Source organism: Littorina saxatilis, linkage group LG16 (genome assembly GCF_037325665.1).
Source record: "Littorina saxatilis isolate snail1 linkage group LG16, US_GU_Lsax_2.0, whole genome shotgun sequence".
Taxonomy (NCBI): domain Eukaryota; kingdom Metazoa; phylum Mollusca; class Gastropoda; order Littorinimorpha; family Littorinidae; genus Littorina; species Littorina saxatilis.
This window is the reverse complement of record NC_090260.1, coordinates 50252365-50269293: the sequence shown is the minus strand read 5'-3', so window position 1 is coordinate 50269293 and position 16929 is coordinate 50252365. Positions and strand designations below refer to the sequence as shown.

The following is a 16929-nucleotide window of genomic DNA, read 5'->3' as shown; positions in this document are numbered from 1 at the left end:
AATGTTTATTGTCATGAACCAGTAAAGTTATTGACACAACAAACAACAAATAATAATAATGCATTATACAATGCTAAAACAATCCGTAACAAATTTGCCAAGACGAACTTGAACTTCGTCTTCTAAAAATAAGTTACTTGGATTTTTGTTAGCATATTTCATATTGATATGTGAAGCATCTTCTTTAAATTCATCCCTTAATTTAACATATTTATTGCATTTATCTAGAAAATGTATTTCATCTTCTATGACATTGCATTCAATACAAAGACGATTTTCTTTAGGGATATTCTGATGTCTTCCACTTTCAATTTTTAGACAATGTGTGCTAGTCCTTAATCTGCTTAACATCTTTCTGTGTTTATTATTCTTAATTTGTATTAATAGACTAGGATGACCTGTGTGTGTGTGTGTGTGTGTGTGTGTGTGTGTGTGTGTGTGTGTGTGTGTGTGTGTGTGAGTGTGTGTGTGTGTGTGTGTGTGTGTGTGTGTGTGTGTGTGTGTGTGTGTGTCTGTGTATGTGTGGGTGTGTGTGTGCGTGTGTGTGTGTGTTTCTCTGCCGTTCGGTCATCCTAGTCTATTCGTAACTTCTTTTGCAAGCTTAGCCTCTACGTATACATGTTGCCACAGGCACCTATATAATGATGCCAACATTTTCCCTGCGTAGTTGTGACCCTCCACCACGACATGAGTCGCATGTCACCTCGCGCGGTTCTGCGCTAGGCTTAATAAGTCCGGGGAGTGACTGGTGACGAGAAGAAAGCCAAATCATGTTTCTCTCCAGAACAGGTTGTGTTGTGTTGCTGCCTTGTGTATCTCTTGTGTTATGTCAGTTCTGCTGATGCCGGTGTTGAGCGCTTGAGCAGTAGAAAGCGACCGGCACGGTTGGCCTAGTGGTAAGGCGTCCGCCCCGTGATCGGGAGGTCGTGGGTTCGAACCCCGGCCGGGTCATACCTAAGACTTTAACATTGGCAATCTGGTGGCTGCTCCGCCTGGCGTCTGGCTTTATGGAGTTAGTGCTAGGACTGGTTGGTCCGGTGTCAGAATAATGTGACTGGGTGAGACATGAAGCCTGTACTGCGACTTCTGTCTTGTGTGTGGCGCACGTTATATGTCAAAGCAGAACCGCCCTGATATGGCCCTTCGTGGTCGGCTTGGCATTAAGCAAACAAACAAACAAACAAACAAAAGTAGAAAGCGAGAGGTTTTTGCGTCCATTTTGAGGGGTACGATGACAGAAAGCGCTATATTTCAGCAATGCCAACATGGATTGATTCGAAAGTTTCAGGACCTCAAGCCAACATACGAGAAACATGTCTGGTAAAATTTCGCATCGTTACAGATATGTGTTGAGATCATATATAAGCAATCTTCCGGAAAATGTTTTAAAACGTTTCACAAGTTTGAAGGTTTACATCAAAACAAATCATGACTTTGCATGCATACCGACAAATACATGTTACACATACTGCCACACTTTCATATAAATACAATCACCAGTCTACGTTTCCTAGTCCTGTGAACACGATCAAATATTTTTTTGAGGATTGCAATGCGATCATACGTGATCGTAGAATTTGTTGAGAGGCCTCCGCACTGGACACTGCTGCCTCAAAGCACACATGAGGAGGATAGGTGTAGCAGAGTCTGCCACATGTGACTGTGGAGAGGGAGATCAGACTCCAGAACATGTTCTCCAAGAATGTCCCCTCCTCGACCAACTGCGGATCCAGACATGGCCTGACCAAACAGATCTGAGGACCAAAATGTGGGGAGCACTGGAGGACCTGGAAAGAACGTCCATGTTCATGGCATCCTCCGGATTCCGAGCCTGACACAACCGCCGTACGAAGAAGAAGAAGAAGAAGTTGAGAGGCATTCAGCAATAATCGCTGTCAATAGCAAACAGCCAGAACGTTCCATTTTGTTCTCATGTGTTTACATGGCTAGCAAATGTCCGTCAGTGGTTATACTCAAATGAAACGTTGGCAGTTCTTGTAACAACCATGTGTCTGTATGCATACACAGTCTTGCATTTTTGGGATGTAAATTCACAAACATGTGACGGGTTTAAAACATTTTTTTCCGGAAGAGTGCATAACGTACAAGATACAAGATACAAGAAGATACAAGAAATTTTATTGTCCTCATCAATACAAGGAAATTTGGCATGTGTGTGGCAAGACATAATACACTGATACATAGACATTTACAAAGCAACAACTGAAGTTCAATATCAACACACCCTTACGCACACATACCCACTACTTCAGACACACAGGCTACATGTGCCCCTCGGACGTACGCAACCCACAATTCACCCAGCCATACAACTCCACATGCACTTATTCATGCAGCACTCTAGCGCCCGGCCATGCACAACTCACACACTGGAACCCTCGTACGGCTACATATGACACCCGCACAAACATTACAGCCTCAAACATCGTACTAAATCTACAACTAACAAGCATACATCCACTATCAAACACCGAATACATCATCACACATTACATCATAACATATTGCATTATAACACACGCACAAACATTACAACATCAAACATCGTACTATAATCTACAACTAACAAACAATCATACACTATCAAACACCAAATATATCATCGTACATTAAATTACATCATACCCCCCCACCCCACCATACATTCACAATCGACACAGAATACATCATCATACATATACATTACATCATAACCCCCATACATGCGCAATCAACACATAGTACATCATCATACATTACATTACAACATAACCCCCCCCCCCCCCCATCATACAAAGTAAACAGACGTCAACATTCCACTCTTACCCCCCCCCCTCCCCGCCAATCACACGTCCTCTACTCTACCATCGCTCACACCTACTAAACATCACCCATAGTCCTCCAAGTCACAGTTCACAGCACTCATTGTCCTTCCGCAGTCACAGTTCACATCACCCATAGTCCTCACATCACAGTTCACATCACCCATAGTCCTCACAGTCACATTTTACAGCACTCAAGTCTATCTAGCATACTGTCACATTCACAGGGACTGGTTGTAGAGTCGTACAGCCATCGGGAGGAACGAGTCCCTCATCCGGTTCGTCCTGGCCCGCCAGCACCTCAAACGGCGTGATGACTCACGCGTGGGCTCGCACGATGCGAGCGCCTGGTGCAGAGGGTGGCGGTCGTCAGAGCGGATCATGCTCAGCTTCTTCAGCGCCACACTCGGGAATCGAGTGCTGAGAGGCTGAAGCTCAGAGCCAATGATGGAGCCTGCTCTCTTCACAATCTTCTCCAACCTTTCCATGTCGCCTTTCTTTGCACTGCTGTGGTAGCAGAGCTGGTTGAAGGAGACGACACTCTGAATAGTCGCCTGGTAGAAGAGGTGGAGGATCTGTGGGTCGACGTGGAACTGCCGCAGCTTCCTCAGGAAGAAGAGCCTCTGGTTTGCCCGCTTGCACACGGCGTCCACGTTTGGCGACCAGTCGAGCTGGTTGTCGATGATGGTGCCCAGATACTTGTAGGTATCCACCATCTCGACTGGTTCGCCCTTGATGATGATGGGGTCGACGGCGGACTTGGTTCGTCGGAAGTCCATGATGAGTTCCTTCGTCTTGCTCACGTTGAGCTCCAGGAAGTTGTCGCACCACTGCACCAGCTCCTCCACTGCGTGTCTGTACGCCGATTCGTCGTTCTTCAGGATGAGACCTGACAGGGATGTGTCGTCTGCAAACTTCAGCAGCAGGTTGACAAGATCCCTGAGGCGACAGTCGGCGGTGTACAGCGTGAAGAGCGTGGGAGACAGCACGCAGCCTTGGGGGGCGCCTGTATTGGTGGCGACAGCCTCGGACAAGACTTGTCCAATACGGACCCGCTGGGTTCGCTTCGTAAGGAAGCTGAAGACCCAACTGATCAGCACTGGATTGACGTCGAACTCCAGCAGCTTCCTCATCATGAGATGAGGCTGGATGGTGTTGAAGGCGCTGCTGAAGTCGATGAACAGGACCCTGGCGTAAGAGGAGGGCTTCTCCAGGTGGGCGGAGACGTTGTGGACGAGGGTCAGGATCGCATCTTCAGTACTCCGGTTGCGGGTGTATGCAAACTGAAGAGGATCCTGATGGTCCTCTGTCTCCAACCTCAGCCTCCGAAGGACCAACTTCTCAGCGCACTTGAAGGAGATGGAGGTGAGCGCTACGGGCCTGTAGTCGTTCAATGTCAAGGGATTGGGCTTCTTGGGTACAGGAACAATGATGGAGCTCTTCCAGATTGCAGGGATGGAATGTTCGTCGAGGGACCTCTGGAAGAGCTCGCGGTAGACAGGGGCAAGGGAGTCTCCGCATTCCCGTAGAAGCCTGCCAGTGATGTTGTCTGGGCCTGCGGCACTGCGTGCCTTGACCTTCTTGAAGGTCGACCGGACTTCGTCGGTGGTGATGATGATGGGCGTGGACGGGCGGCTGAGCACCTCCTCCATGACTTTCCGTTGTTCTTCGCTGAAGTCACGCTGATCGAACCGGGCATAGAAAGTGTTCAGCTCTCCTGCCAGCTTCGCCTCATCCGTCGTCTTGAGTGGGACTTTCTTCGGCTTGTAGCCGGTGATGGTCTGGACGTCCTGCCAGTACTGCCTGGAGTTGCCCTCTCTGAAGTTATTCTCCAGCTTGGTCGCGAAGCGACGTTTGTCCTCTCTGATCTGCTTGGTAAGTTGCCGCTGGACAGCCTTCACCTCGTCGCGGTCACCGCTCTTGAACGCCTCCCCCTTCCTGTAGAGCAGCCTCTTCAAACCCGGTGTTACCCAAGGCTTGGTGTTGGGGTAGACTGTGCAGGACTTGGTCTCAAGAACAGTGTCCGCGCAGAAGGCGATGTACGCCGAGGTGACGTCGGCTGTCGCATCGAGGCTGGGATCAGAGAAGATGCTCCAGTCTGTAGACTCAAAGCAGCCGCTAAGAGCCTCTGACGAGTCACTGGTCCACTTTTTCACCTCTCTCACGATGGGCTTCTCCCGCTTCAGACGCTGTCGGTACGTGGGCACCAGCTGCACCATGTTGTGGGGGCTCCTGCCGAGGCCAGGGAGTGGCTTGGAGCTGTAGGCGCCGCGGATGTTGCCGTAGCACAGGTCGATGGTCTTGGTCTTGTGAGTCAGACACGTGACGTACTGCTTGAAGTGGGGGAGCGCTCGATTCAGCTTGCAGTGGTTGAAGTCCCCGAGCACAAGGCAAGGGGCGTCGGGGGACTGCGAAGCCAACCTGTGCACAACCTCCGCCACCTTGGAGCAGGCCACCTTCGCACCTGCCTTGGGGTGAATGTACAGTACAGTCACGAAGAGTTGGTTGAACTCCCGTGGGAGGTAGAAGGGCCGGAGGGCAACAGTTAAAAGTTCAATGTCCTCACAGCAGACCTTCTCCTTGACGGTGATGTTGGTGCACCACTTGTTGCTGACAAATAAGCAGACACCGCCTCCTCTAGACTTGCCGGTGTCCTCCCGGGTGCGGTCAAGTCGAACGACAGAGAAGCCAGGTAAATCTGGGTCCCCGTCATCCTCGGTCAACCACGACTCGGAAAAGCAGAGCAAGTTGGCGTCACGGTACTCGCGTAGATGTTGCACGCTCGCCAGACACTCGTCGATCTTGTTCCTCACGGACTGGACGTTTCCGAGCACAATGGACGGTAGGGGCAGCCGGTGTCGTCGTCTACGTGCACGTAGCACGACGCCGCCGCGTCGGCCTCTTTTCCTGGGTCGCCGGACGCATCGCAGCGTGTCGGCAGCGAAGTCGGGGATAGGGGGGTTGCTGGAGGCGTGCGCGCGCAGCCTCAACAGCTCGTCGTGACTGTAGCGGGTGACATGCATGGCTGAACGAGCGGATACATGTGGGCAGGATGGAAGATGCCGCGTTCAGCTCAGCCATGCGTAAATCGGTGAACCACTCACACACGGAAGCATACACCAATCGAATCACAGACTCACCACCCAACACACAGCGAATCAGACGCATATATTCCAGCGAATCAGACACATATTATTCCAGCGTATCAGACACATATATTCCAGCGAATCAGACACAAACATGTAGTGATCCAAAATGTCACACAGGGTAAGTCTCGTATGTAGACTTCAGCTCCTGAAGTTTTCGAATTAATCCATTTAGGCATTGCTGAAATAAAGCGCTTTTTGTCATGGTACCCCTCAAAATGGACGCAAAATCCTCTCGTTTTGTACAGCTCAAGCGTTCCACACCTGTGTCAGTAAAAATGACATAACACACGAGATGCGCAAGCTAGCAAAACAAAACTACCTGTTCTGGATAGATAATTAAATGTTTTGTCTTTCTTCTTGTGTGTAAAAGTTGCCATTCTATTTTTGTATATTTTGTAATTGGTACCTGACGTTATTGTCATGTCGATTTGGGAGGTACCCTTACTTCGGCGGCGATCACGTGATACTTAAAACAGAAATCTTTGATCCGAAAAATGTACCAGGTAGACAAGTAAAGGGCCTTTGATGGCATTTACAGTTTGAATAACATGACACGCGAATGATTGTTTTAGTTGGAATACGAAAATGGGTGCAATAAGTTTTTTGCTCAGTTTAATTAACTATTTTTTAAGCTTCCAAGATGAAAAACAATCCCATAGTCTTGACTTCGTGGAAGATTGGTTGACCAAAATGGCAATCAATGTGGTTGAAAAATGAGGGCGTGACAGTGCGGCCTCGATTTTTACAAAAAGCCGGATAAGACGTCATCAAAGACATTTATCTAAAGAATGGAGAAAAACTTGTGAAGTTTCATAAAGATCGGTCCAGTAGTTTTCTCTGAAGCGTTCTACACGCACACACATACATACACACACGCACATACACCAGACCCTCATCTCGATTCCCAGTCAACGTTAAATCATTTAGTCAAAACTTGACAAAATGTAACAAGAGAAGGAAACGTTAAGCCATTATCTGATGTGTACGATACTATATGAAACATGAAAATAAGGTGTCACACTTTTGCACAAGATATATCAAGGGTGAATATTGAGTAGAATCAAAAAAAGAAAAAATGTACGATTTTTGATCTTGAATGTGTGCATGTATTCTTTCTAAAGGCAATCTGACTCTTTGTTCTCTGTCCAACTCTTTGTTCTTTGGGACACGTCACTAGTTCTTTGTAAACGCAGTCTGACTCTTTCTTCTTTGTCTGACTCTTTGTTCTCTGTCTAACTCTGTGTTTTTGGGACACGTCATTAGTTCTTTGTAAAGGCAGTCTAACTGTTTTTTCTTTGGGACACGTCACTAGGGCGATTGGCCTATTTTAATTCAACTTCCTGTTGTCAGGGGTAGAGTCCAGCCTTATGCTGAAACAACAGGAACTGCCTTCAGAATACTGCATCTTTGCTCTAGCTTTTAACACTAAGCTGTGACAGGATCAGCTTCCTCAGTCTCTCTTCACGGGCAAGCCTCCTGCGCTCCAACAGCACGTTGACCGTGTAGAGGAAAGGGTTGAGCGCCGAGTTGAGCGGCAGCACCAAGACCGCCACAGCCACGTTGACCTCGCCAGGGATTGGAACCCCGCGAGACGCCAGGAGACCCAGCAGTCCGATAGGGAACCAGCACAAGAAGTCCGACATGGCCACAGCCAGCAGGCGTCGCGCGATGGTCAGGTCCTGAGTTTTCCTCGTGGTGCTGGTGGCGGCCGCAGACATTGCGTTGGCTTGCACCGACCAGTAAATGACCAGCTGCCCGCAGCAGACAAAGAGGAAGAGGACAAAGTTGAGGACGATGACGATGCTGAAGGAGTAGACACGACCGGCAAAGTCCTTCCTGGTGAGGGGCAGCGGGACGCAGATGCTGGTGTGGCCGTAGAACCGCCAGTGTGACGTCACAGGAACCAGGGGGATGGCCGCCAGGATCACACCTGCCAGCCAAGCCACGCATGACGCCAGGTGCGCGGACTTGAGACCAAAGTGCACCCTGCTGAAGGGGAAGCGCAGCACCAGGAAGCGGTCCAGAGTGATGAGGCACATGATGAAGGTGGACACCTCGCTGGACAGCAGCGACAGGAAGCCCGCCACTTGGCACGCAGAGCTGTTTCTCCACCATATGTCGTTCCACAGGTACCTGCCCTTGTACGCCCGGTCCGCCACCCCGAGGAAGATGAGATACACCCCCATGAGGAAGTCAGACAGGGACAGGTGCGTCACAAAGACCCCAAACCCAAGCTTGCTTTTGCTCTTACTCACAAACACCCGGAAGACGAAACTGGAGCCGTTGCCAATGACGGCCACGAGAGCGACGACAAAAGTCACAGCGCTGTAGGCTTCAGAGCCCAGCAAGTCGTCACAGGAGGAGACCTCCTCTAATGGCGCGTGACAGTCGTGAACGTTGAAGTCTGCAGGCAGCAGGGCGGGACAGCACAGCCTGAAGGAGTCGGCGTACACAGTCTGCAGTGACCCCAGGTCCTGAAACATCACAGGCGCTATATGGCTCACGGGACAGCCGCGCAGGTCAACGACACGCAGCTCCGTCAACTGCACGAAACCGTCATCGAGGACCCGCTCTACCTGACTGCCTGAGAGGTTGAGGTGCTTCAGTCCTGGAAAGTTAGTCAACAGCGAGGCGTTAAGACGTGGTGTGAACACCCCGGACAGGTCCAGCTCTGACAGGAGATCGTGTCGTCCCTGACCGCTGTCCAACACTCGTAAGAACACGTTGCCCGATAGGACCACCTTCCTCACCTGGGGCACTCCGTCCAACATAAAAGTGTTCAGTGACGTCAGGTTGTTGCGACTGAGGTCAAGGTCAAGCAGGTTAGGCAGAGCCAGACCGTCCAAGCTGGTAAGACCACACTCTGCCAGACTCAGGAAGATCAGAAGAGGAGACCCTTTTACATCAAAAGGGGTGAGTTCACTGCCCGTTGCGTCCAGATAGCGAAGCCTTTCATAATCCGCCACAGCAAACCTCTGCCCGCAGTAAAAAGCCAGGCCCCGACAGTCACAGTTGGCCGGGCAGCTCAAGTCACACAACAGCTCGTCGTCATGCAGCGGGCACTGAGGATAGCCGTCACACACACTGCTAGGATGCAGACAGACAGCGGACCCCCTGCATCTATAGAATCCCGGGCACGTGCTACTGTCACAGGCAGCCTCGTCTTCGTGATGCAAGCAGTCAAACACACCGTTACAACGGAGATACAATGGTAAGCAGTTGCCGTTATTTGGACATCGGACATGTGTTTCTGGGCACACCTTCACACCATCCCTTCCTATTGGCATTCTCTCCGTTTCGAAGAATCCATGTCGTGTGGACGTGTGCAATATAACAGGAGGCCTAGTCTCGTAGTCGGACCACTGTGTTAAAAACGTTCTGAGGCAGTCCTGCTCGTCCACTTTGGAAGCTGAAAAGCAGTTCTCCGAGCCGTCACACACTTGTCCTCGTGGTATACACTGTGACGACACAGGGAAGGAATCGTATCAGTTACAAGAAAGCTACTCAGCCAAACGCCGAGATGTGCCCCAGATTGGCACCATTATGTGCTTTGCTCTTGCGGAAAACGGGTATTCCCGAAAATACTGTGACACATTATCTCGTTTTCACCTTGTGAAGATACGCAGTTCGAACGTATCTTCTGCGTTGTTTTTGGTGTTAAAATGATGACCTAGCTATGATTCGGATAAGGCGCATATTACCCGTTATTATCCAAGCGGAGCGCGGGCGGAGCCCGCGCGTAGCGAGGTAGTTTTTTTTTTCATCTCCCAGCACTGAAATTTTTTTTGCCAAGTGGTGTCTGTCTGTGAACATTGTTCTAGAATTCATCTTTTAGCACAATATTAGCGACACTGTTTGGACAATTCTATTAAAATTAGGCGTACAAACTGATTTTGTTTCGGGGAATCCTCTCAGAGGATCAGAATTTTCATATAATATCATCGGAAGCTGTTACAACGGGAAAATGTGAAACTTTTGTCACTTTTTAACATGGAATTTCATCTTTGAGCGTTTCAAGCGGACTTTAATAAAATAGTTATTTGCGAATTAAGCAGCGGAAGACACTCACCGGTTCAACATGTGTATGGTCATTAAACCTCAAAACATTTCAGTAAGTGGTTTAGACAAACACCTCCGACATGTGAGGGTGACTGGTTTGTAGCTGAAGAGTTTTTTTCTAAAGTGTGTTCTAAATACAAATGACGTACTGGTAATGATGTAATGAGTTGTTCTAATCTTGTTCTTGGAACTCTTGCTGTTCCAAGCTTGTTCTTAGCAAGTCTTGGTGACGAGAACAAAGACTATCAATGAAATCTTTAGAAATAACCTCTGACAACGACGACGATGACGACGACGACGACGATAACAACAACAACAACAAATGACATCGACGACGACGACGACGACAACAACAACAACAACAACAACAACAACAACAACAACAAAAACAACAACACGAGAACAACAACAATCACGACAACGAACATGACAACAACAACACCAACAACTACGACGACAACTACAACGACTGGGTTATGATGACATCACCAATGATTTATCAAATGTTCAGTGTCAAGGCTGTTAAAAAATCGTTAAATCCTATTTCTTCACTGATTCTTATGAAATTTTAAAGGTAGGTTTGTTGTCCCCAACTTATTTTCACTCCATACTTTTCCAGAAGAAAAACATAATTTTGGCAGTTAAAAACCGTTAAATTTCAATTCTTCACCGATATTTATGAAATTTTGTGGGTAGGTTCGTTGTCCCCAACTGATTTTCACTCTATACTTTTCCAGAAGAAAGACATAATTTTGGCAGTTAAAAAACGTTAAATTTCAATTCTTCACCTATCTTTATGAAATTTAGTGGGTGGGTCCGTTGTCCCAAACTGAATTTTAAGACATACTTTTCCAGACAAAAAACCTTATTTTTGGCAGTTAAAAACCGTTAAATCTCAATTCTTCATCGATATTTATGAAATTTTGTGGGTAGGTTCGTTGTCCCCAACTGATTTTCACTCCATACTTTTCCAGAAGAAAAACATAATTTTGGCAGTTAAAAACCGTTACATTTAAATTTTCACCTATCTTTATGAAATTTAGTGGGTGGGTCCGTTGTCCCAAACTGAATTTCAAGACAAACTATTCCAGTCAAAAAAACTTATTTTTGGCAGTTAAAAACCGTTAAGTCTCAATTCTACACCGATATTTATGACATTTTGTGGGTAGGTTTGTTGTCAGATTTGACATGATGGCAGAATTGAAAGTGTGAGATATCCTGATGTTTCACAATTTATGCTGCATAATTCAGCCCCATAGGCGCTTGAATTTTAGGTGGAGTTGGTTTTTTTTTCAGCCCAAACCAGTAACCCCCACATGGTTTTCATGTCCCTTTCTGAGAGACTTCAAGAAGTTTCAATTTGACGTCATGATTAGCCTGCCGCATTAGCAAGTATGAAAACACGTCATCGATGACACATTTTAAGACAGAGAGAGAGAGAGAGAGAGAGAGAGAGAGAGAGAGAGAGAGAGAGAGAGAGAGAGAGAGAGAGAGAGAGAGAGAGAGAGAGAGAGAGAGAGAGAGAGAATCATGTACACACAGATGGACGACTTCGCTTGGGGTATGTACTGCCCGGCAGTACACATCTACTTTATTATTATTATTTAAGTTATTGAGACATCCCAGTGCACTAAGGGATTTATAGAGCAAATCGAGAAAATTCATTATTGAACGAAGCGCATAGCGCTGAGTTCAATAATTATTTTCGAGATTTGCTCTATAAATCCCTTAGTGCACTGGGATTGTTTCAATAACGATATTGTCAGTACCGCCAGAGAAAAAAGAAGATTCAAAACGCACATTTTGCAACGTGCATTTGCATAGGCGTAACTGTGTGGTCAGGTTTGTGTCACTGGATCTACTTTTGTGTGGGCTGTCTCAAGTGTGTCGTGCTTTTGTCACACGCAAACTCTTGTTTTAATTTCTGTTGGTAAATTCCAGTGTAGCGTTAAGCTAAAAAGTGATGATCTTTCATAGAGACCTCATTTAAACTCGGAGAAAGGACTGTGCTCTTCGCGATTCCTTCATCGAGCTTCGACAGATTGACTGTGCAGAGTGTTGCCCCTTGAATTGACTCCGGCCAAGGCCACGGTACGCGGTTAGCAGACTCGGATTTTCAAAGTAAATATGTGGTATGTTTCTCGTGGTGTATCTTGACTCATCGGGGAGACTGGTACTATTATATATATGAACCGTAAGAATGCTGTGAACCCTACACGTATTATGTCCCCATCGTTTGTTTGTTCACATTTGCCCAACATGTTAATTTGCTGCGAGGTTTATGTCGTCTGCTAGGGCGGCTAGGGCAAGCGAACCACGGAACTGCACTGCAGTCTCATTTCAAAAACATTGGCTGGTAATACGTTTTATACATGGTAAGAACGTTCTTAACCCGACACGTTTTCGATTCCGATTGTTGTTGCCTTGAAATAATAATTCGGAAACCATTCATTTACTGAACTGATGCAGTCGTATTTCAGTGTAATCTAGTCTGCTACGTATCAACTGTGGCACATGCACATGGAATCTGTCAGAAAAAAAATCACTTCTGCTTTAATTGAGAAGCAGGAAATTTATGGTATTTTGGTATTGTGGAGAATATAAGCTACATGTCATTAATTAATTCTGAGGATGAGAGCACAGTCTCGCTCAGGCAAAGGGCGGAAGAAAACGCTCTGTGGAAAAGTTAGCGCACTCCAAGAGTGCGCTAACAGTTTTAGCGCATCGCCATTAGCCAATCAACTGGTTCACATCAGTCATGTGACACCAGTACTTACTGACAATTATTATTATTGAGCTGGTCTTTGCCTTGTCTGTCTGAGAGGATATGGATTTAAAAAGTAAACAGTCGTCTGCGAACAGCTTGACGTGTGAGTGTTTGACTCAGTCGTCTGCGAACGGCTTGGCGTGTTAGTGTTTGGCACAGTCGGGTAGATCGTCAATGAAGGTCAGAAACAGTAGTGGGCCGGAGTACTGTGCCCTGAGGGACTCTGGACATAACCTCAGCCTGGGAAGAAAGCTCCCCTTCTAGTACTCCCCTTCTAGTACTCCCCTTCTAGTACTCCCCTTCTAGTACTCCCCTTCTAGTACTCGGCCCTTCTAGTACTCCCATTCTAGTACTACCCTAGCTTCTAGTACTCCCCTTCTAGTACTCCCCTTCTAGTACTCCCCTTCTAGTACTCCCCTTCTAGTACTCCCCTTCTAGTACTACCCTTCTAGTACTACCCTTCTAGTACTACCCTTCTAGTACTACCCTTCTAGTACTACCCTCTGCTGTCTTCCGCCGAGGAATGACTGGATCCACTGACGGGTTCGCACTCCCTAGTACTCGAGTTTCTTCGGCAGGCGGGCGTGGGGCGCTTTGTTGAAGGCTTTGGGGAAGTCTAGCAGGATCACACCAACTTAATCTCCCTCTGAACTGAAGGGAAAGTGGACTCTTTTCACTTGTCCATTCCGGGCCGGATTCAAACCTGCAACCCTAGGATCACAGGTCCAGTGCTCTACCAACCGAGCGATTGGGCCCCTTTATAGTATAAAGTCAAGGAATAGCACCAAGGATTACAGGTCCAGTGCTCTACCAACCGAGCGAGTGGGCCCCTTTATAGTATAAAGTCAAGGAATAGCACCAAGGATTACAGGTCCAGTGCTCTACCAACCGAGCGATTGCGCCCCTTTATAGTATAAAGTCAAGGAATAGCACCAAGGATTACAGGTCCAGTGCTCTACCAACCGAGCGATTGCGCCCCTTTATAGTATAAAGTCAAGGAATAGCACCAAGGATTACAGGTCCAGTGCTCTACCAACCGAGCGATTGCGCCCCTTTATAGTATAAAGTCAAGGAATAGCACCAAGGATTACAGGTCCAGTGCTCTACCAACCGAGCGAGTGGGCCCCTTTATAGTATAAAGTCAAGGAATAGCACCAAGGATTACAGGTCCAGTGCTCTACCAACCAAGCGATTGCGCCCCTTTATAGTATAAAGTCAAGGAATAGCACCAAGAATTACAGGTCCAGTGCTCTACCAACCGAGCGAGTGGGCCCCTTTATAGTATAAAGTCAAGGAATAGCACCAAGGATTACAGGTCCAGTGCTCTACCAACCGAGCGAGTGGGCCCCTTTATAGTATAAAGTCAAGGAATAGCACCAAGGATCACAGGTCCAGTGCTCTACCAACCGAGCGATTGGGCCCCTTTATAGTATAAAGTCAAGGAATAGCACCAAGGATTACAGGTCCAGTGCTCTACTAACCGAGCGAGTGGGCCCCTTTATAGTATAAAATCAAGGAATAGCACCTACTACTTCGGAACGATTCGTTGCGGGTGAGTGAGCAGACGCTAGGGTGGACGAGTGCATGTGATTTGAGTGAACTCCCAGCAATAACGTGCGTGTCAAAAGAACATCAACAACAACCACAACAACAACCACAACAACCACAACAACAACAACAACAACAACAACAACAACACCCACGCACAACACACACCAAAGCAGAGAAAGGCACACAGACAGACTGAGAGCCAGAGATTGAGACGAGGTACGGAGAGAGAGAGAGAGAGAGAGAGAGAGAGAGAGAGAGAGAGAGAGAGAGAGAGAGAGAGAGAGAGAGAGAGAGAGAGAGAGAGAGAGACAGAGAGAGAGACAGACAGACAGACAGAGACAGTAAGGGAGAGAGAGAGAGACAGAGAGAGAGAGAGACAGAGAGAGACAGAGACAGAGAGAGACAGAGAGAGAGAGAGACAGAGAGACAGAGAGAGAGACAGAGAGAGAGACAAAGAGACAGAGAGAGAGACAGAGAGAGAGAGAGACAGACAGAGACAGAGGCAGAGACAGACAGAGACAGAGACAGAGACAGGGAGACAGAGAGAGAGACAGACAGAGACAGACAGAGAGACAGACAGAGAGAGACAGAGACAGAGAGAGAGACAGAGAGAGAGAGACAGAGAGAGAGACAGAGACATAGAGAGACAGAGACAGAGAGACAGAGAGAGAGACAGAGAGAGAGAGAGACAGAGAGAGACAGAGAGAGAGAGACAGAGAGAGAGAGACAGAGAGAGACAGACAGAGAGAGAGACAGAGACAGAGAGAGATAGAGAGAGACAGAGAGAGAGAGAGACACAGAGAGAGAGAGAGATAAAAAGAGAGACAGATAGAGAGCGAGACATAGAAAGACAAAGACAGAAAGAGAATGTATAAGTGCTCCTAGTCGCAAGCCTAACTATTGGTCACCTCAGAGTTGCCGCAAGAAAATGATCCCGGGGAGCAGGGAGGGAAGGCACAGAAGTCCTCGTCACTGTTGTCCGAACAGTCAGCCCGGTGATCGCACACCAAGGTGTAGGGTACTCGACCAATCAGATTGCGACACATGTACGGAGGGGGAAGTGGCGACAGAGGAGCTGCACATGCCGTAGTCTCGTCACGTGACCAGCACTCACTTTTTACGTCACACGCTAAAAACTCATGCGTCACGTGACCTTTTGGACATGTCACTGGTGAAATGTTGAAAGTGATGTTGCCAGGCTGAGGCAGAGAGAGGACCTCAATACCTTCATCCGGGACATCCTCTGACGGGACTTTTTCGCATATAACTGCAGATGTAACCAAATAAAAAAGCACTCCGCAAAACGCAAATGTCATTTCGTGTCGTTCGTTGTAATGTCCACAATGACTGAGTTGTCCAGTAAAAACGGAAGTGTCGAGATCTAATACACGCAGTTTTCCTGGGGCCCATGCTGCATAATGTACAATGGTGCCGTCAGTCCACTGCACGACATTCCTGTACCTACACACACACAACACACACACAACATACACACCGGCATGTACAATGGTGCTGTCAGTCCACGGTACGACATTACTGTACCTATACACATACACAATACACACACAACACACACACACACAACACACTGTGACACAACACACACCACAACACACACACCGGCATGCACAATGGTGTCGTCAGTCCACTGAACGACATTCCTGTATCTACGCACATACAACACACACACAACACACACACACACAACACACACACACACAACACACACACACAACACATACGCAACACACACAACACGCACACAGCACACACACACATACACACACACACACAACACACACAACACACACAACACACACATACAACACACACAACACACACACAACACATACGCAACACACACACACACACAACACGCACACAACACACACACACACAACACACACACACACACAACACACATACAACACACACACACAGACAATACACACACAACACACACACAGCGCACACACAACACACACGTACACCGGCATGTACGATGGTGCCGTCAGTCCACTGTACGACATTCCTGTACCAACACACACACAACACACACGTACACCGGCATGTACAATGGTGCCGTCAGTCCACTGTACGACATTCCTGTACCAACACACACACAACACACACGTACACCGGCATGTACAATGGTGCCGTCAGTCCACTGTACGACATTCCTGTACCAACACACACACAACACACACGTACACCGGCATGTACAATGGTGCCGTCAGTCCACTGTACGACATTCCTGTACCAACACACACACAACACACACGTACACCGGCATGTACAATGGTGCCGTCAGTCCACTGTACGACATTCCTGTACCAACACACACACAACACACACGTACACCGGCATGTACAATGGTGCCGTCAGTCCACTGTACGACATTCCTGTACCAACACACACACAACACACACGTACACCGGCATGTACAATGGTGCCGTCAGTCCACTGTACGACATTCCTGTACCAACACACACACAACACACACGTACACCGGCATGTACAATGGTGCCGTCAGTCCACTGTACGACATTCCTGTACCAACACACACACAACACACACGTAC

General features: G+C 47.7%; 2 protein-coding genes across 2 annotated transcripts in view; one reads left to right on the top strand and one right to left on the bottom strand.

Moving 5' to 3' along the window:
* The window catches only part of LOC138951204 (uncharacterized), a 336181-nt gene that overhangs the window by 145290 nt on the left and 173962 nt on the right, over positions 1–16929 (top strand). The window lies entirely within an intron of this gene.
* Positions 1–16929, bottom strand: part of LOC138951206 (uncharacterized) — a 195697-nt gene that overhangs the window by 76849 nt on the left and 101919 nt on the right. The gene's annotated exons all lie outside the window — the stretch shown is intronic.